The sequence below is a fragment of the Thalia democratica genome, chromosome 3, assembly GCF_965202585.1.
Source record: "Thalia democratica chromosome 3, ktThaDemo2.hap1.1, whole genome shotgun sequence".
Lineage (NCBI taxonomy): Eukaryota > Metazoa > Chordata > Thaliacea > Salpida > Salpidae > Thalia > Thalia democratica.
In genome coordinates this window covers 64,153,512-64,172,881 of record NC_139167.1, presented here as the reverse complement: position 1 = coordinate 64,172,881, position 19,370 = coordinate 64,153,512, and positions in this window count along the sequence as shown.

Sequence of the window (19,370 nt, the reverse complement as noted above, 5' to 3'; positions counted from 1 at the left end):
TCATTTTAGACTAAATTTTCAAATCAAGTTATGAGTTATTATCTGTTAAAAAGCTTATATTACATTAAAGTAAAACCATAAGTTTCATCTTTATTTTTTTTTTAAAAGCTTTATAGAAAAGTTTACGTTTTTTACTAGCAAATTTTGAACAATTATTTTCTAAATAAAGCACTTAATTTTTACTACATACCAATTTTAATTTTAACTATTTGAAGTATGAAATGATGTAGCTTTTCTTTAATTTGAACTTACAAAAGTAGGTATAATCAACAGAAATTATGTTTATATTTATATTTATATTATGTTTATATACGATTCAAAATTTAATTTTAGTTTTAAGTTTTATAAGCAAGTTGTAAATAATTCTTTTAATGAAATTTAAATTACCTTAACTAAACATATATATTTTTGTACTGTGAACGATTTATTTAAAATAAAAAGAGTTAATATATAAAAATATAACTATGATAAGAACATAAGTAACTGTATTTGTTAGCTATGTTTCGATTATCATGACATTTTTATAGTAGTGTTTAGCAATACAAAAATTGCATCATTTTTGTGTGAATTCTGATATGAAATTAATTATGTGCTTCTCTAAAGTTATTCATGACGTGCTGTAGTTTATGATCATGTGAAAATTACAAAAGTTTTCTATATAATCTAATATTAATTTTTTAAAGTTTTACTGTTTAAAAAAATGTCTTAAAGGAGTATTTCTTTTTTATCTAGCTTTCTTTAAAAATACAGTTTACAATAACGTTATAATATGTATAATTATTGTTTTAGGTTTGTGGTAATAAAAAAACTTATTTTAATACAAATTTAAGCTGTTTTCCATTTAAGCTTTGACTTTACTTGGCAATTTTTTTTTCTTTATATTAAATAAAAATTTTTATAGACGAATTGTGAAGCTTTTTTCTTATGGAACTTAACTTACTTTGAGTACTAATGTATACATTTAAATTTTTAATAATTTAACTGATATAAAAACAGTTAAAACTAAAAGTATAATTATAACACTAAGAACATGTAGGTGTACTTTATAGACTTGATTTTCAGTTTTTATCTAATTTTTTATAGTAACATACAGAAATACAAAAGCTTGTATAACTTATTGTGAAAATTTAAACAGACTTTAAATAAGTAATTTAAAAGGAAACTGAAAATTTTAATTACTTTAGTTTTTTGCTTTTTTACCCTAAAAAAGAATAATTAACATAAGCTAAGTGTTTATTATAATTGTTTTCAAGTTTAAGAGGTTTATCTTTAAAAAAGTAACTATTTTATATTAATATTAATACAAAATGAAAATAAAAGTTAATAAATAATAGCTATAAAAAAAAATAATTATTAAGTTAACTTTAGCCTTTTATCGCATTGAATTAATCCAAATAAGTTTATTTCAATACAGTTGACTTTGTATTTTCTTACAAAACTTTCCTATCTTAAGTTTATATTTTGCTGCCATTTTGAACCTTATTTATACATTTTTTTTTTTCAACTAAACTTACTTTATCACTTTTATCTATTAACTTATTTTTATTTTTTTTTCATAGTTTCGTAAACAAATTAGATCGTAAGTTACTAAAAATTGCTAGTAATCACAAATGAAAACTATTATGTTTTATTAGCTTCTGTGGTGACACTTTTATTTAATATACTATTTTATAAATTGTTTTTTTAATGTTTGATATTTAAGGTCTTTACTATTTATAAATACTATTAGTCATAAGCTTCATTTCTTTAAATGTTGTACCGTTAATACATTTTTAAAATTTGAACGTAGTAGCTCATAAAAGATTTTTTAATTTAAGCTTTGTCTTCTAGATTAATAATCGATTGTACAACATTGAAATTGCGGGTTTTAGTTTTCGATTCCTGAGTAAACAAGAAAAAAAAAATTTATTAACTTAATAATACTTTTTAAACCTATACACAACAGTTACTTGTTTAATAATTTTAAGTATGTTTCCATTAGGTTGAGCTATATATTTTTGTTTACTTGTCAACATCTTTATATAAATACTACACATTTGATAAGGTGTTATGAATTTTGTTAAGTGATTAAGAGTAAATGAGTTTTTAATTATGGTAAGCTTAATTTTAAAGAAATAAAAAAACTTTTTGTCTATTTTTCATTTTACAACTTTATTTTGATCACGATACAATTGAAAATTTTCCCTTTGAAAAGATTCTTATATGTTTATTATTTGTGTTTAACCACAAGCTTTAGTTTTAATTTTACAGAATTTTATATAAAATTGTTTTTAAAAAATATTGTTGTATTTTTTTCAGAGTAATGATTAAATATATACACATTTATAATAAAATTTTTGAGTAAGTTAAATTCTTACAAAACTTTTAAGCATTTAAGTTTTTTTTAATAAATGATAATGTACTGTAATAATACTCAAAATAAGTTATTTTTATTCAATTTATATATAATCTGGTATATTACAATTTTGTTTAATATATATTCTGTTAAATGTTAAAAAGTAGCTTAGTTACTTTCGCAGAGTAGTTTACAAAGTTATGTTTATAAAAGATCAAGTAAAAGTCTTAAAAACAATTTTTAAATAAAATTTGATAAATAAGTCAGTTTGTTGTAATTAGTTTTTATTTTGATGTTATATTTACAGCTTAAAAGCTGTTTTAAAATTTGACAAGTTTCAGATCTACAACAGAATGAATTAAAAATAAGTAATGCTCTATTTTTAGTATACATGTTAATGAAGCTAATAGTTGCGGTTTCAATCTAATGATGTCACACAGTGCATTAAAAACTACTATTTTAAATTTTTGCGTTAATTATTTAATAATCGATTTTTATTTTCTTTATCTGTTTTAAATACAACAATTTTATTTTACCTATACTATTTTTTTATTTATACATATTTCAAAATCTTGGCCTAAAACATTAATATAAAAGTGTTGGTATTTTATTCTTATATAACCTCAAACTCATCGATTTTAATAATTAATTATTCAGTTACAATAGGTTCTACAAATAATCGTTTATGTTTTAGTTTTTAAGATTTTTACAATTTAAGATTAATTTTTGATGTTCATATTTAGTTATAATTAATGGTAGTTTGTTAATAAAAATATACACTCAAAAAAGTCCTAAAAACAGTTTTAAACAATTATTAGATATATAACAGTTAATTGTTATACATATGAAGCTTTATTAGTTTTTCTAAATCTTAGGTAATTTTTTTATATTAAATGTTAAAATATTAAAGTATATACATCACTACATTCATTAAATACTCTGCTATCAATGGTAATACTTGATAAAACTAAATTTGTGTCTACTAAGAGTGTTTAAATAAAATGACTTGATTATTATTACTATTATTATTAACTTTACAAAACGCCATTAATACGAAAATAGGTTATTTAAGTCATTGGTTGCTTGACATAACTATGTCTAAAAATTTATATACAAATTTTACTTATAATAATAAAATCTAATTACTTTATTCTTAGTTTTTATAAAAGTAATTGAAACATATTTTACAATTTTTTAAACTGTTGTAAAGTATTTATGGATAATATCAGAGTTATTATACAAACAAAAAATGTCGCATTTAATTAATTGTCAGCACACACTGATTACTGACGTTACTAAAACCTTTGCATTTGTTTATTTTAAACTAGATTTTTCTATAGTTTTAGATAGTTGTTTTATAAGTCATGTGAACTTCAATTGATATTTTATACTCTTAAATATGTAAATTCTTAGTCCACAATTTAACTTAATAGCTAAGCTATTTTCATTAAAGTTCGCTTGTAAATTATTCAGTTGTTATTAAGTACCAAATTTCTTTTATACTATTAATCAGATAAAGTTAAACATTTTCATTAGTTTTTTTTTCAGACTTATTTCAACTGTTTTATACAAATATTTTTAAATTTAAGTTCACACTAATTTTTGATGTTCATATATAGTTAGAATTAATGGTAGTTTGTTAAAAAAATTTATACACTACAAAGCGTAATTATAAAGTTTTACTGTTCAATAAACAATACATATTTGTTGGGTAATCTGCAAAAAAATTTCATCAATAATGAACTTATTTATTGTCTTCTGGTAAAAATAAAATTGTAAGTTTATTCAAATATGAAAAATAAATGCATTTTAAAATTATAGCGTAACAACAGGCTTAAAAAAGCAGAAAATAGTTTGGTGTTAAAAACTGGAAATAAATTCCTGTCGCAAAACTTGTGTTACGTTTTTATTCAATTTATAAGTTTGCTGTATGTTGGTAGCAGTATCTAGCTATGTTTTGTGCTACCATTAAAGTTAAGTTATGTATATTTAACACTTGTTCAGAAATATTAAGAAACAAGTTGATAAACAAAGTTTATCTCAAACTGTTTTTTTGGAAAACTTTACAAAAGTACTACAACAAATGTTAAGTAATTATTTATATAAACTTTTAAAATTTCCTAATAAGAAACGTAGTCCAAATTATAAAAAAAAAATTACTACGAGCTAAAATAAAACAAAACCAAAAGATAAATAAAATATTTAAGCAGCTCATGTGAATTGTGTAAAAAATAAAAATTATAGTAATTTTTAACACCTTCTTAAAATTTATTTTATTTATATCGATTTGCATGAAGCTTCTTGTTACGGGTAATCGCTAATGAAGTCACAAAGAACATTAAATATTTTTTTAACAAATGTATATATATATATATATTCGTATGCAGTTTAATTCTCTTCAAAAAATTTCTGAGCTTTTATTTCACTTCTTTTTTTTTAAATTTTAATGATCTACGTGTTTCTTTTATGGTAAATTTACTTTTATCGTTTTATTTTAAATAAACTTTAAGTAAATATTTACTAGTTAATCTTATATCAATTTTATTTAAATAAAGTTTTTTGAAATAAAAAGATAGAAACATAAAAAATTGACAATTAAAAATAACTCTTAAAGTTATTTTAAGTTATAAAGTCGATTACAAATTAAAACTAAAATAATAATGCGGTATTACTAAGCAGCAGAAATTATTTTAGAGACAAAATAACAATTCAAGGTTTGCTAAATCGTGATTATTAAAACAATCGGAAAAACGTGATATAATTAAATCCCATAAGTACATACATACTTGCAAGCTTCATGAATTTTATCTTTACTTTTCAAATTCCTTGTAAAATATCAAGGTACTTTATCTAATTTGTCGTTTTCTGTAAACAACTTTTCTGTTTTAAATATTTAGTTACATGTTTAAAATTTTAACTTCTAAACACAATTTATAGTTCGGAAAAAAATCTTTTTACTTAATCGAACTTAATTTGTAAACTTTACGATATTTTTTCTTCTTTATAGGTGTAGATATAGTTTGAATAAACACATATTATTTTAGTTTCTTTAAAAAATTTAAAGTTTTGACTATTTAAAATTTTATTATATTTTTAGAAATTTGAAGACCGTAAAACTTTTTATAATGTTTTTATGTTTTTCCCTGACAAACAGTTTGAATCAATTAACATTTCAACTTTATCACAAGCCTAATTAATTTTATAGAACAGATTAAAGCTAACTTAAAACTATTTACTTTGTTATGAAAAATTAAGACTTCTATAATGTACTTTTTTTTTTTACCTACCATTTAAACAAACTAGAAAAACTTAAAAGTTTAATAAGAAATTGTTTTGATATTTATTCATAATTATAACAAATATTTTAAAATTATAAACCCTTAACCCCTTTTGCAAAACTTTTATTAATTTTTACAACAAACTACAGTATAAAGGCTTGTTGTTTTTTCAAATTTATTTCTTGAGTTTGCAAAAAAGTAGAAGCATAAACTCGATACTACTGCATACAATCACAGAAATATAAATGTATCCGCTTAACTGTATTATAACCTGAATTAGACTATAAATATTACTAAGATAAAAATATCAATAAATATAAATCAATTGAATTTTTCTTTAAAGTTCAGAAAAAAAACCTTAAACGTTGGGTATGACGTCTTCGACCTTTGGTAACAAAAATAAAATAATTAAATACAAATTATTAAAAAATAGAGTTATCTCAGGAGAGAAGAAAACTTAATTAGTATTTTATCGATACAAAATATTCGATTTTTGAACACTACAAAAATACAACTGTTATAAGGTAGGTTACTGCAGACACTACTGAGTAAGTTTTCATCGGTATGATCGGAAATTCGGTCTTACTATAAATCCTAAGAAGACTGAAGTTCTAAGTTAAGGAACAGACATTTTACCTTCAATCAAAATCAATGGCAAGGATATTGAAAATTTTAAACACTGTTGTGTCAAACGCATCATTAGACAAAGAAATAAGTAGTCGCATAGATAATGCCTTGGGTACTTTCGCTTGTTTGACTGCAAGAGTTTGAGATTATCAAAAGTAAAGCATTTGTACAAGTACTGTAGTTTATTTTCCTGTGTATGCAGTACTCTGCTATAAAGTCATATATATGGATGTGTACATAATATACATATATGGATGTGTTCTAGCGTGCAGATAAAGAAACCTAATATCTTCCACCTACGATACCTATGTTGCATTCTTAGAACTGTATGTCAACAAAAGATCACTAACAGGAAAATGTTGAAACGTACTAGTCTTACTTGAAAATTACTTCACCCTCAGTCAACGCAGGTTTTGCTGACTCGGTCATGTTCTTAGGATGGGTGCTGAGCGAATTCCTAAGTCTCTGTTATATGGCAAGTTGGTCGTTAATAAATGAAACCGAGATGGCCAAAATCTACGTGTTAAGGATTTTTGGAAGCGCGACCTAAAATGCTTAAAAAGAAAATCTGAGAAGATGAAGATCAGTTAAGTTGCTTGCAAATTACCGCACCAAACGGACATCTACTGGACACAAAAGACTGAAAGAAAATGAAAGAGAATATTTTAAGAAACTTAAGAAGAAAAAGAAATGAGAAGAAAAATTAATTTGTTCTTATTTTTGTGTTTATTTCATTACCTGCTTGTTTTGTTTGTTGCATCTTTAGTTGCACTTTTGTTCTTTAATTTATTTTATTCTCTATACATATTACGCGTAGCCGATCCCGACTGATAGCAAACAGTAATCAAACTATAAAAAAGTACATGCTACTAAGAAATACAATCTTTGTTTGTAGTATTTCGCCGAAAATTATCAAAAGCAAATCAAAAGTTTTAGTTAGTTTAAAAGTATTCTATGTAGTTTTTATTTTTGTTTTAGCTTTTAATTTTATTTTTTTTCTAAAAGATTTAAAGTTTTATTTTTTTTATTTTCAAAGATTATAAACAAAACTTGTTATTAAGCAGTAACATATAGCTAGTTAAGCTTTTTAACCTTCAGGTTGCTTTATAAATATTTTTACAACATATTTTTTACTAGTATATGTAAAAAGTATTGATTAAGTACTATAATGATGAATAACTTTAAGAATAAAATATTTTAATTAGCTTACTTTTGTACTTCTACCACAGTTATTACTTTTTTTTATGTTTTGTAAACCAATTAAAACAAAAAACAAACACTATAAGTCAGATATTTACGTAAAATAGTAATGTTTAAGCTACTCAATCTTCCTTAAAAGTTTAAAAAAGTGCCCAAACCTTAATGGGCAATTTATGAAATGAAAACAAATATAAATTTAGGTATCAAGTGTTAGTATTTGTAGAAATATAAATAAATTTTATATTAAAAAACTAACGCATTTTAAAGTTTATCGCGAATGCATGTTACATGCTTAGAAAAAAGCGGGAAATTGGCATGATGCTCAAAATTGATAAAAGATTCTTATCGCAAAATGCTGATAGATTACGTTTTACGTAATTAAAATGTTTGGTTCAAATTTTTGTCTGTCTTATATTTTTACTTTAGAAAAAGTCATAAAAATTTTAAACTTATAAAAGTGTTGTAGTAATAAACAAGCAAAAAAGTATAAATAAAATCAAAAATTACATTTTAAAAACTTACAAATTACTTTATTAATAAACAAGCTAATAAATTCAAAAAACACATACATTTAAAAGACTTTTGAAAGTACTTCATTAAGAAACAAGGTAATAATCGTAACAATTACAGTTATGTAAAAAATAGTACTATTTTACAGCATTTACAAGCTGTTTTAAATTGCAAATCTACTGGACGTACAAACACTGAGGCTATCTTCTATAATTTGACTTTTATTATATTTACTTTCGTGTAGCTTTATGTTGCTGTTTACAGTTGATGACGTCAATAAGTGCATATTTTTTAAAAATAATTTACCCAGAATTAATTTATATATATACAACCATACTTAACTACAAATATTATTTCATAAGTCGGTTTAAAAATATCAAGATACTACTTTTTAGTTAACTTCGAACTATTCTAGAAAATGAATTACATATATATTTTAGTTTTTTTTAATCTATTTTTTCTAATGGATTTTAACTTATAAATATTTTTATAGCTTAAAACAAAATTTATCATTGGTGCTAAATTAAGTTTAACTTTTAAAATTTTATATTGTTAAAAATTTTTATTTTTATTTTTTTTTATTTTACTAGTGTATATAAAAGTCATTGATCAAGTATTTTAATGTTATTTAAATTTAATTTTAAAGCATTTTAATTAGCAAACTTTCTACTTTATAGTTTTATCGTAGTTTTAATTAACTTTTATTAATTTGCTAATTTATTAAAAAGGCATAAAAACATAAAAATCAGGAAGTTAAAAACAGAGTTTTTAATTTAAAACAAATAGACTTTTCTACAAGGTTTGAAAAATATTTAAAAAGTTTTAGAAAATCTGAAAAAAAGATAAATCAGTAAAAAAAATTTTATTTAATCCTAAAATTTAATGCATTTTAAGGGATATTACGTCACAGCTTACTAAAAACAAATGGGGTATTGATTAATGGTGAAAATCAAAAATTCTTTAAATAAAATTTTATTAGATTATGTTTTTGCTTAAATTGAAAAGTTTGCTGTATGTTACTTAGAGTAAAAGAATTAGCTGTCTTATTTGTTTACTTTGAAATATTTTTATAAACTTTGAAACTTTAAAAAGTACTATGCTAACAAATCAAATACATTTTTTAGAGAAATTAAAAAGTATTACATTAGAAAACAATCTAGAAAAGGTTTCAACCTGCTTTTTTTAATTCCACGCTTTAAAGTTCAATTTAAATTATAACTTTGATTTGAGTTTATTAAATTGAATTTTGTAAAAATTATAAAAGTAGTTTAAAATTATTGGGTAATTTTCAAAAATAAAAAATAAAAATAAATATCATGCTGTAGCATATAACAAAAAGATAAGCTAGCTTAGAATTGAAACTTAACACATTTTAAAAGTTATTATTACTTCATAATGTACTTTAAAAAATCAAAAAAGGAGTTTGACCACAAATTTAAAAAAATACTACTATCGCAAAATTTTTGTTGATTATGTTTTTGCTCAAACTGAAAACTGTTTGTATAATAATTTTGAATAAAACTCTTTCGTCCATATGTTTTACTTTAAAATCAATTTGTATATTTTTTAACTTGTAAACAATCTACATTAAGAAATAATCTAATAAATGTACAATTACAGAAACATATACTTTTTAAATGTTTCTGAAATACTTTATAAGAAAACAAATCAATAACCTTAAATAAACAAATACACATGCTTTTTAAAAGTTTATAAAAGTACTGCATTATCAAAAAAACTAATAAACTTAAATAAACAAACACAGATACATTTTTATTTATAAATTGCTAAAAAAAGCAACAAGCTAATAGATGTACTAATTACAGCTATGAATGATAAAAGATTTTTTTTTACAAAATGAATTAGCTGTTTTAAATTCCAACGTTCCAGATGTAGTGGTATTTCGCCCAGACTTTACAGTTTAGTTTTAAATATATACATGTTTGTAAAGTTTTATGTTGTCTTTTACTGTTGATGACGTAAATAAATGCAAGTTTTTTAGAAAAAAACAAAGAAAAATATTTCTTTACAAAATTACGTATGCTAATTAGCAGTCTTAATTTTTTTTTTACTTAATTTATATTGATAACCTTTTCTGTGTTTTATTAAAATTAAGTTCAAGTTCAACAATCTATTTTTGTGTTATTTTTAATATGATTAACTTTCATTGTTAAAAAAAAACAAGTTTAGAAAAAATTCATTAATAAAATAGTTTTTGGTTCTATAGCTTATTTAGTTTTTATTTTCAATAAAAACAATACTTTTTATTTTATCTATCTTAAGCTCCTAATGATAAAAATAACTACCATTTTAGAAATTTAAATTTCTAAGTTAAGAGAAAAAGAAAATATTATTACCTAAAATTATTGAAACCACCTTATATATACTTTACTGGGTTATATAAAAATTATTAATCGAGTTTTAAAAGATTTTTGAAATTGAAGAGTAAGATATTTTAACTAGCTGACCTTCTACTTTTTAAATTTTCTGCAGTTTAATTTTTTTTAAGTAACTACAAAGGCATTAAAACATTTAAAACCTGGTAGTTATAAACTAAATATTATAATTAGAACTAGTAGAGCTTCACAAAATTAAAACTTAATTAAAATTATGTAAAATAATGTTTTAAATGAATATCATGTTCACAAGTAACAAAAAGGTTTAAATTAAGTCGATAGTTCAAGGCATTTTAAGGTTTTTTTTTACGCCACAGGGTTAAAAAAAGCAGGAAAAGAATTTGATGTTCGAACTTAAAAAATTCTATCGCAAAAGTCTCGTTTGATTTGTTTGTTTGGTTAATTATTCAGCGTAAAAATATTCAGCTGTCTTATATGTTTAGTTTAAAATATATGTCTACATTTTAAAACTTGTATAAGTACTTAATAAATAATCTAGCTTTTAATTTTAAACCAACACATAAAATTACTTTTTTAAAACTTAAATAAGCGCTACATTAGTATATGAGCTAATGAATTTAAAAACACACACATATAGTTTTTAAAAGTTTATATTTTTCTGTATTTTAAACAGTAAGGTAAACAAATTCTTTAGCTTGATTTGTATAGTTCATTTTATAAATTACAAAACTGTGACTAGATTAATGTTATAAGACTATAGGGATCTTAGTAGTATGTTTTTTATTAAAGTTGTTAGTTTTTAGCTTAAGCCATTTTAAGCTACTTTTTATTTGACTACCTTAGATAACATTTTAAATTATTTTTCTTAATAGTCTAGTTTGTTATACATATAAATTTCATAAAAATATATTAAGATGTATATTTTTTGTTTCAGTTTTTAGTGACAAACAAAAATTACAAATCTGTTTAAACAAAGTATTTAAAGCTAAATTACTATCTAAGAAAAATCGCTATCCCGAGTCTGCCTCGTAAAATATAAGTTCTTTTTAAACGAAAACTATAAATTTAAAAAGCAAGTTGTGTAGTTTTTATTATGAAATTCAATTTCAGTAAGCATGTTAATATATATATTTTAAAGGATTTTAATTCGCATAACAGCATTTAGGAACCTAAAAAATAAGATTTTAAACATGTGTAAAGCCCTTAGTAGTCATTTTTTAGTATAACAGAATTATTTTAAAAAATTCTTTAAATTCTTAGTATGTATGTGTAAAAATTTAACAAACTTTTAAATTAGTAAGTTAAATGGAAGCTTCAACTTGTGACAATTCTAATTTTTCAAACACTTAACAGCAATAAACATTAATAGACTTTGTTTAATGCAATAAATAAGACAACAGTTTTTTTTAAAATCAAGACACGTAATCATATAATCAAACCATTATATTAAATCAATATAGAGTTTAAATTAATTACTGAAATAAAATCCAGTTAACTTTAAACTAAAACTTAAAAATAACTTAAATACAGTGTTTAGAACAAGTGCATTAGCTTTAACAATTTTTTTTAAGAAAAGAAATTTTAAGAGAGACTTTTTATACGCTTTATACTTATATTTTGCAATGTTTTTTTATGTAAATATATGAAAAATATGAAGCTCTTTGAAGCTATGTAGGCCGTTTGTAGTTAATTTACGTGTAAAGTTATATAATTTTTTTTAAACAGTAAGGTTATCAATAGTGTAAAAAGTTCAGTAAAAAACAGTTAATAAGTCACTAAATTGTGACTAAAGCAATGTTTAAAAATTAAAACTGTTGCAGTTGCATTTTTTTATCGTATATTTGTTCAAGTATTTGAAAATATACTGTCTTTTTAATTGACTGTTTGTACAAAATACAAGACATACTTATTTAACAAATGTATTATGTTGATACCTTAAACTGTTTAATATGATATCTTTATGGTTGTACCTTATTAATCTAGACGTTTTATTATAACTGTTCAAAATTTAGTTTTAATTGTTTGCTAACAAGTGATCCTAGTGGAGTAACTTCACTGGAATATAAATAAAAAAAAAATTAACTGTAATCTTCCTTTATTCTACCAACATATGTTTATGTGTGTCAACGAATCAACTGACTTCAACTGGGTTGTTAATAGGAAAGATAACTCATAGATGTTTTATTATACAAATTTCATCAAAAAGTTATAAAATGTAGAATTAATATTGTACTTCTGTATCAATTAAGTCTATAAAACGTTCTTTTTAAAAAACTTTCAAAAGCTGAATTGCTTTTTATAAAATATTCGCTTTCTTTGTTTTTGCTTCGCAGAATGTAATTTTTGCAATAAAAATACTTTATAAACAAACTTTAAAGCTTTTTTTAATATTTTTAAGTTTTAATTGATCTATTTTAATATATAATATTTAAAAACTTAGGTAAAATGATAAGAACAAGTGTTCTAATTAATAGACTTTATTTGATGAAAAAGAATAACTTTGCTTGTTTTTCTTAGCTTATACTAAGCATTTTACTCATCTAGTTTTGAACTGTTGAGTTAAATCTAAACTTAACATTGAATTCTTGTGGTTTTATTTTTACACTCGAAGTTTAATAAGCAATAACAGTTAAACTTATATAATTGAATTTAATTAAGTTCTAGAGAATTTAATAAGGCATAGTTACATGTCACTTTTAGAACATATAGTCCAAAAGTACATTTAGTACATATAGAACTAGATAAATGCTATGTTTGATTCTATTGGAACTTAATTTATTCCTTATAGGTAAGTTTATTTTCAGTGTTAATTTTTTATTCTGATAACAATAAATAATAAACAGATATAGTATTTAAAAGAAGTATACAGACTTTGACAAACTAGCTTTAACAAAACAGATCAATTTCTTTTATCTTTTTACCATTAATTCAAAACATAAAATTTTTTTAATTTTTATTTAGAATATTTATAACATATGTAATTTATAGTCGTAAAAAAAGTTCATTAACTCTCTTTTTAAGCTAGTAAGTTAACATCAAATAAGTAAGAGTGTCAAATATTTTTTAAGCCACAATACAGTGAATGATTCAATCTAATACTAATATGATGGCGCAAATAGAACCTTTTTAGTCGCTAACACAATATTTTATTGCTGTAGTATCAAGCTATTAATGACGTATGTAGTTTAAACATGTGTAGAAAAAATCTTAAACTTTCTATTTAAACTAGTAAGTTAACTAAAATTTGTTACAGATTAAGCTGCAAAATTTTAAGTCATAAGATTGTGACTATATTAATTTTATAAAATATTTATTAAGTAATTGGTACTTTTTTGTTGGTAGTTAGTTAAAAAAAAGTTTCTAAATACCAAAGTATTTACTACTGAATTTGTTATAATAAAATAAAATAAAATTTTAATTTAATTTTTAACACTCTTGACAGTAACTTTAATAATATGTAGGATTAATACGAAATAATTAAATTATAAATGAACAGCAACTTTTAGTAAAACATAATGCAAGAAATTATTAACTTTGATGTATTAAAGAATGATAAAAAGTGTATACATGAACCTTTCGGTTATCGAGTCGTACATCGATAACACAGTTTAAAGTCATTATCTAGGACATTTAGTAAAATGAAACTTGTTTTAAATACTTGTTAATAAAAATAAACACGCTTTTTCTGCATTTTTTATTGATAATATGTAGGTCACTATCAAAAACTTTTTTGTAGTTAAAGTCTTGAACCAAGATTCACTTGATAAAATATATGAAACTTGTTGTTTTTTGTCTGGCTCTATATTCAAGGTTTATACAATGAATAATGCAAGTATTTGCAGCACTTCATTACAACTTTTTAAGCAAATTGTAAACCTTAATTAAATGAAATTGTATCTAATTTTAGTTATTTTAAATTTCAAGGGACTTTAGTGAACATAAAGATAATAAAAAACTAAAATAAAATAATAAGAGCATGTGCAGTAAAGTTTTACTTAATAGACTTGATTTGATAAAATATAACTCATGTTTGTTGTTATATTGAGCAATAAACTTTATAAACTTTTGAGCTTATTTTGTTAAATTGAAAACTCTATATGCTATTAATTTTATTTAATTAATTCTATTCAATTTAATTTATTTATTCTAAACTTAAAGTTTTATAAGCAATAAACTTTCTTCTTGTATTATCAAATTTAATTTAGTATCAAAGACTTAAATAGACTTTTTTTTTAATTAGAATCTTGCTTAAACTTTTCGCAACTAATATATATCTTTGTAATTTCAATTATTTTGTTAATCAAATGCTTAATAATATAATTAAGGCTTAATAATTAATATATTCTTCGATTAAAATACAACTTTTATTTGAAATACTTAAGTTTGAAGTTGAGTGTAAACTTATAAGTATTAAGCACTGCAGTGCTTAATGTAAAAGCGACAACTCGTATTTATGCAAAAAAAAATTTTCCGTAAGCTATAAAAAGTTGATCCCTTCAAATTTAAACTTTATAATATCAGTTTTAAAATTTTACTTTCAACAGTTCGAAAATGTCTTAATAGTTTAGCAGTGTGAAGAAAATGTGGAGTGACTTTACTTGTTTCTACTTACGTTGTAACTTAGAGTAGATTAAACATTTTATCATTTGAGAAGTTTATACATGTATAAATTACAGTTTAATTAGTTTTGTAGAGTGCAGCTTAATTTGAACATTTATTATTATTCACGTAACTATGTTTTGTTAGCTATACTTTGTTTAAATAAAATAATATAAATTATTTTTACTTTTTTTTACATAATTTATTTTTTATCATTTTAAATAAACCAAAAAACTTTACATACAATTTATTATTTAATAAAGTGATACTTTAAAGTCGATATAAGCTTTTTATTTGGTAAATAAGTATTGCTTTAAACTTTGCTTTGTAAAAGTTTTTTTTTTAGTTTCACGCTTAGAAAATTTGTTTTAATAGAAAAAAACAATTTCTAAACACTAACGTTTAAGTTTGTAAAATTTTCAAGCGTTTTCGCTTTGACCTATTTATGACGTAATGCAATTTATTACAATGTGAAACTCCCCTAAATTTTCTATTTGAACTAGTAAGTTAAAATTAGTTAAATAGGTACAGTACAATTAAATATATATATTTACCTTAGAAAACAATGCACAAAACAAATAAAACTGTACTTTTTTACGACATTTACTTTTGTAAGATTTTCAGCACACATTAGTGTTTGTTGGATCGTTGTTTTATTGAAAACTTGTTTTTTTGTTTTCTTGAGTATTTACGGTATAACTTTCCAAAATCATGCTAAGACATTTTTAAACATATTCGATCCGCAAATTAATTCTTCTAATGAACAGCAGTGAACGTTGCTGTAACTTCAATCAAGAAATTGAAAACTGAAATCGATTTTCAATTACTGTTATTATCAAATTTTTGTAAGTATATGAGATTTATTAAAAAAATTTATATAATTTTTTATTTAAGTTTAACTTCATATCATTTCAGTAAATAAAACATGTTTTTAATTTTAAACTTTAATTTTAAAAATTTAAGGTAAACGTATTATTTAGAACAAGTGTATCGGCTTTGAAAAGCTCGTTTTAATAAGATAGAAACAATTCTTTCTAAATTTAGACTAAAATTTATGTATAAGAATTCGTTAATGTTTCTGAATATTTATGACGTAATTTAGTTTATTTTTTGTTAAAATACTTATATATTTTATTTAAATTATTAAGATATTTAAATGTTATTGAACCAAAGAAATAAAAATCAACTGGTCACAAGACTGTGATCAAAACGTTATAATTAAAGACTGGGAGCTGTAGCTTTTTAACAATAATTATTTTATTAAAATATTTAGCTCTGTTTACATAAATTTTTTTCAAAATTGGCTACTTTTACAAAATATTTTTATAATATTATAAACAACAACTAAGCTAAACAGTGTTTAATTTTTGATACAAAGTTTTATTTGTAAGGATGTTATTAAAAACTATATTTTATTTGCTTTTTTGATATATAAATATGTTAAAAACAGTTGTTTAAATTCTTGACATGCATTAAATCTTGTTTTTTAAACAAAACTCACAACTCTTTTAGAAAATTGATACTTTAAAGTCGATATAAGATTTAGATTTGGTAAATAAGTCTTGCTTTAAACTTTGCTTTCAATATGTTTGTATTTTAGTTTCTCGCTTAAAAAAACTTGTTTTGATAAAAGAAAACAATTTTTAAACACTTAAGTTTAAGTTTATAAAATTTTAAAGTGTTTTTCTTTTGAACCTATTTATGACGTAATGTATGAAAATCTGCTTAATTTTCTATCTTAAATAGTAAGTTAAAATTCGTTTAATAGGTACAGTACAAACAAATTTATAAATAAACGCTATGACTAAATAAACGTTAACAAATATAAAAGTGAAAGTTGTATCATTTTATTGGAAAGTTTATAAATAGATTTAGTCATATTGAAATAAGTAGCCTTCTTAATTTTCTGTTTGTACTATAAAGCATCATTATTTGAAAAATTATAATATTGAGTTACCTGAATATTCTACATAATGTTTATAATAGATATATTTTGTTTATCTAGCTTTTTTACACAAGTTGTTTTAAAAGCAATAAAATATAGTAAATTATTATGTTCAGTTTTGAAGTATTGAAGAAAATAAAAGTTTAACTGAAACATTCAACACTAAACTAATTTTTCAGAAAGCTTCACGTTTTTTGGCTTTGCTTTTGCAAAACTAATTTAACTTATGACAAATAAAATTTACTTCAACCTTTAGGCATTAACTTTAAGCACAAAAAACTAAAAATATAATTTTTTTAAGTCTTTGACTATGAACAACTTATATTAACGAAACAGAACAGTTTCCCATATTCTTTTAACTAAATTTCTGCAATAAAATACATTACTAAATTTTGAATTATTTGTGCTTAAAAGCTACTTATGACGTATATAATTTATTTGGTAATAAAATTATAACTTATCTATTTAATTTCATAAGGATAAAAATCTTAGAAAGTCAATACACTACAATATTTTACAAGTCAAAAAAATGTGACTTAATCAATATATAAACTACAGCGGTACAAATTGTATATCTTAATTGTAAATATTGTTACGAATTATTACTAGAACATTACAAATAATACTTAAGCTAACAAAGCTTTAGTTGTTTAAACATGTCATAAAAATAAGTTTGTTCCAAATTAATTACTATTTGATTTTCTAAATGATGTAATATTGTTTTAAATATTTAATTTAACTCTTGACATGCATTAAATATTGTATTCATTTAAAAGGGTATCAAAACTAGTTCTTTATAAGAACAAAATTTTGAAATGAAAACAACTTTCTTTTTTGTAATTACGTATTTGCTTATTTTTAGAAAAGTATTAGTTAAAGTTTATTCAAATTTTAAACATCAAATATTAAAGCTTTAGTCCTAAAAAGATTTAATTTGTTTCAACAATGTATAAATATTAATATAACCTGTACTTTTACTGTAGATTATAATTTGAATATATAACTGATTACATTCCTTCTTATTTAATTTATCATGTATTTTTAGTTTCTTTAACACTAATTTTTAGTTATTTCGGACAGTTTTTTATTTGAAAATGACTGATGAAAAGTCGAAGTGTTGTCACAAGTATTTAATAAACTACAAACCATTAATGCGTATTTCTTTTAAATGGTATTAAAACATCCCCTCCTGTAATTTGTACAATGTTATTTTCTAAAACTTACTTTAATTTTAAGCGTTTAATTTAAGCTCTTGTATTAAAAAAGTTTAAACGTACTTTTGTGATGTTTTTTAAATTTATAACTAGTTTTAGAAGAATAATAATACTATTTATTTTTTTCAAGTACATCTTAAAAGTGTAACTATCTTTTTATTTTTGTTATATTATTTTAAATGATATTTACTGAAATATAACTACATAGAACGCAACTTTATTTTTTTAGAAAAACTAAAGGTTTAGACTGCATAAAAACATCTTAACCAATTAGAATTTCATAAATATAGTTTTTTTATAAGTTTCTTTTTTTACTTGAGTCTTTAAGTCTATAATTCTTGAAAGAATATATTCTTTGTTTCTCCTCCAGTAGTTGAGATCTCTCTATTTGTTTTCTTAAAACCTTAACATAAAATAAGTTTATTTACTGTTACTACTCATATAAACTTACTGTAAAATTTATATTAGTATTAGTAGTAGTTTAACAAAATATGTTGATTTTGTTTTAAAGTTAAAAGATTTAAATGTTTAACAAACTATTTTTAGTTACTGTTGTTTACAATAAACAAAAAAATAAAAAGCCACAATGTCTTACTGTACTAGCGTAGTGGTATATTGTCACTATAATCTTTATTTTGTTTGTAATAAATCAATATTCCACCTAAAGCATATTTAAACATAAACTTAAGATATATTAGATTAAGATTAAGATAAATATATTTATTATAAGTAAAACTGTATTTTTGATCGTTATCGTTTTATAAAAATGCATTTTTTTTACCCTTAAAATAAATACCTTTTTAATATTAGGTTGATAAACCAAATGAAATATATTGAAATATTTTAACAATAGGTAAATCAAAAATGACTTAGTCCTTGTTTATTTTTGTTTATCATTTCTTTATTTAATCCTTTGAAAATTTATTTTTTTTATTGTTTATAAAAACTAACTGATATATTTTTAAACATTTTAAGTAACATTTTCGGTTTTAGTCAGGTTTAGTTAAAATGACTTATATAGCAATAACCAGCTGTTAATTTAAAAATTGAATTCGATATAAAAGAAGTATTTTAATATTTTTTATGCATCTTATACAACTTTGTAAAGCTTCTTGTTGTGGTTACGTGTCAATGACGTCACTAGACGCAAAAATTTACTAAAATTTTCTTTTCAAAAACTTTTTTTATTTTTATAATAACCTAAGAGATAGCTAACCGTACTACTTTATATAGTTTTAATATAATTTAATTATTTTAAACTAATGCTATCAAGTACAATTAATATAATTAGTTGTAAAGAATTAC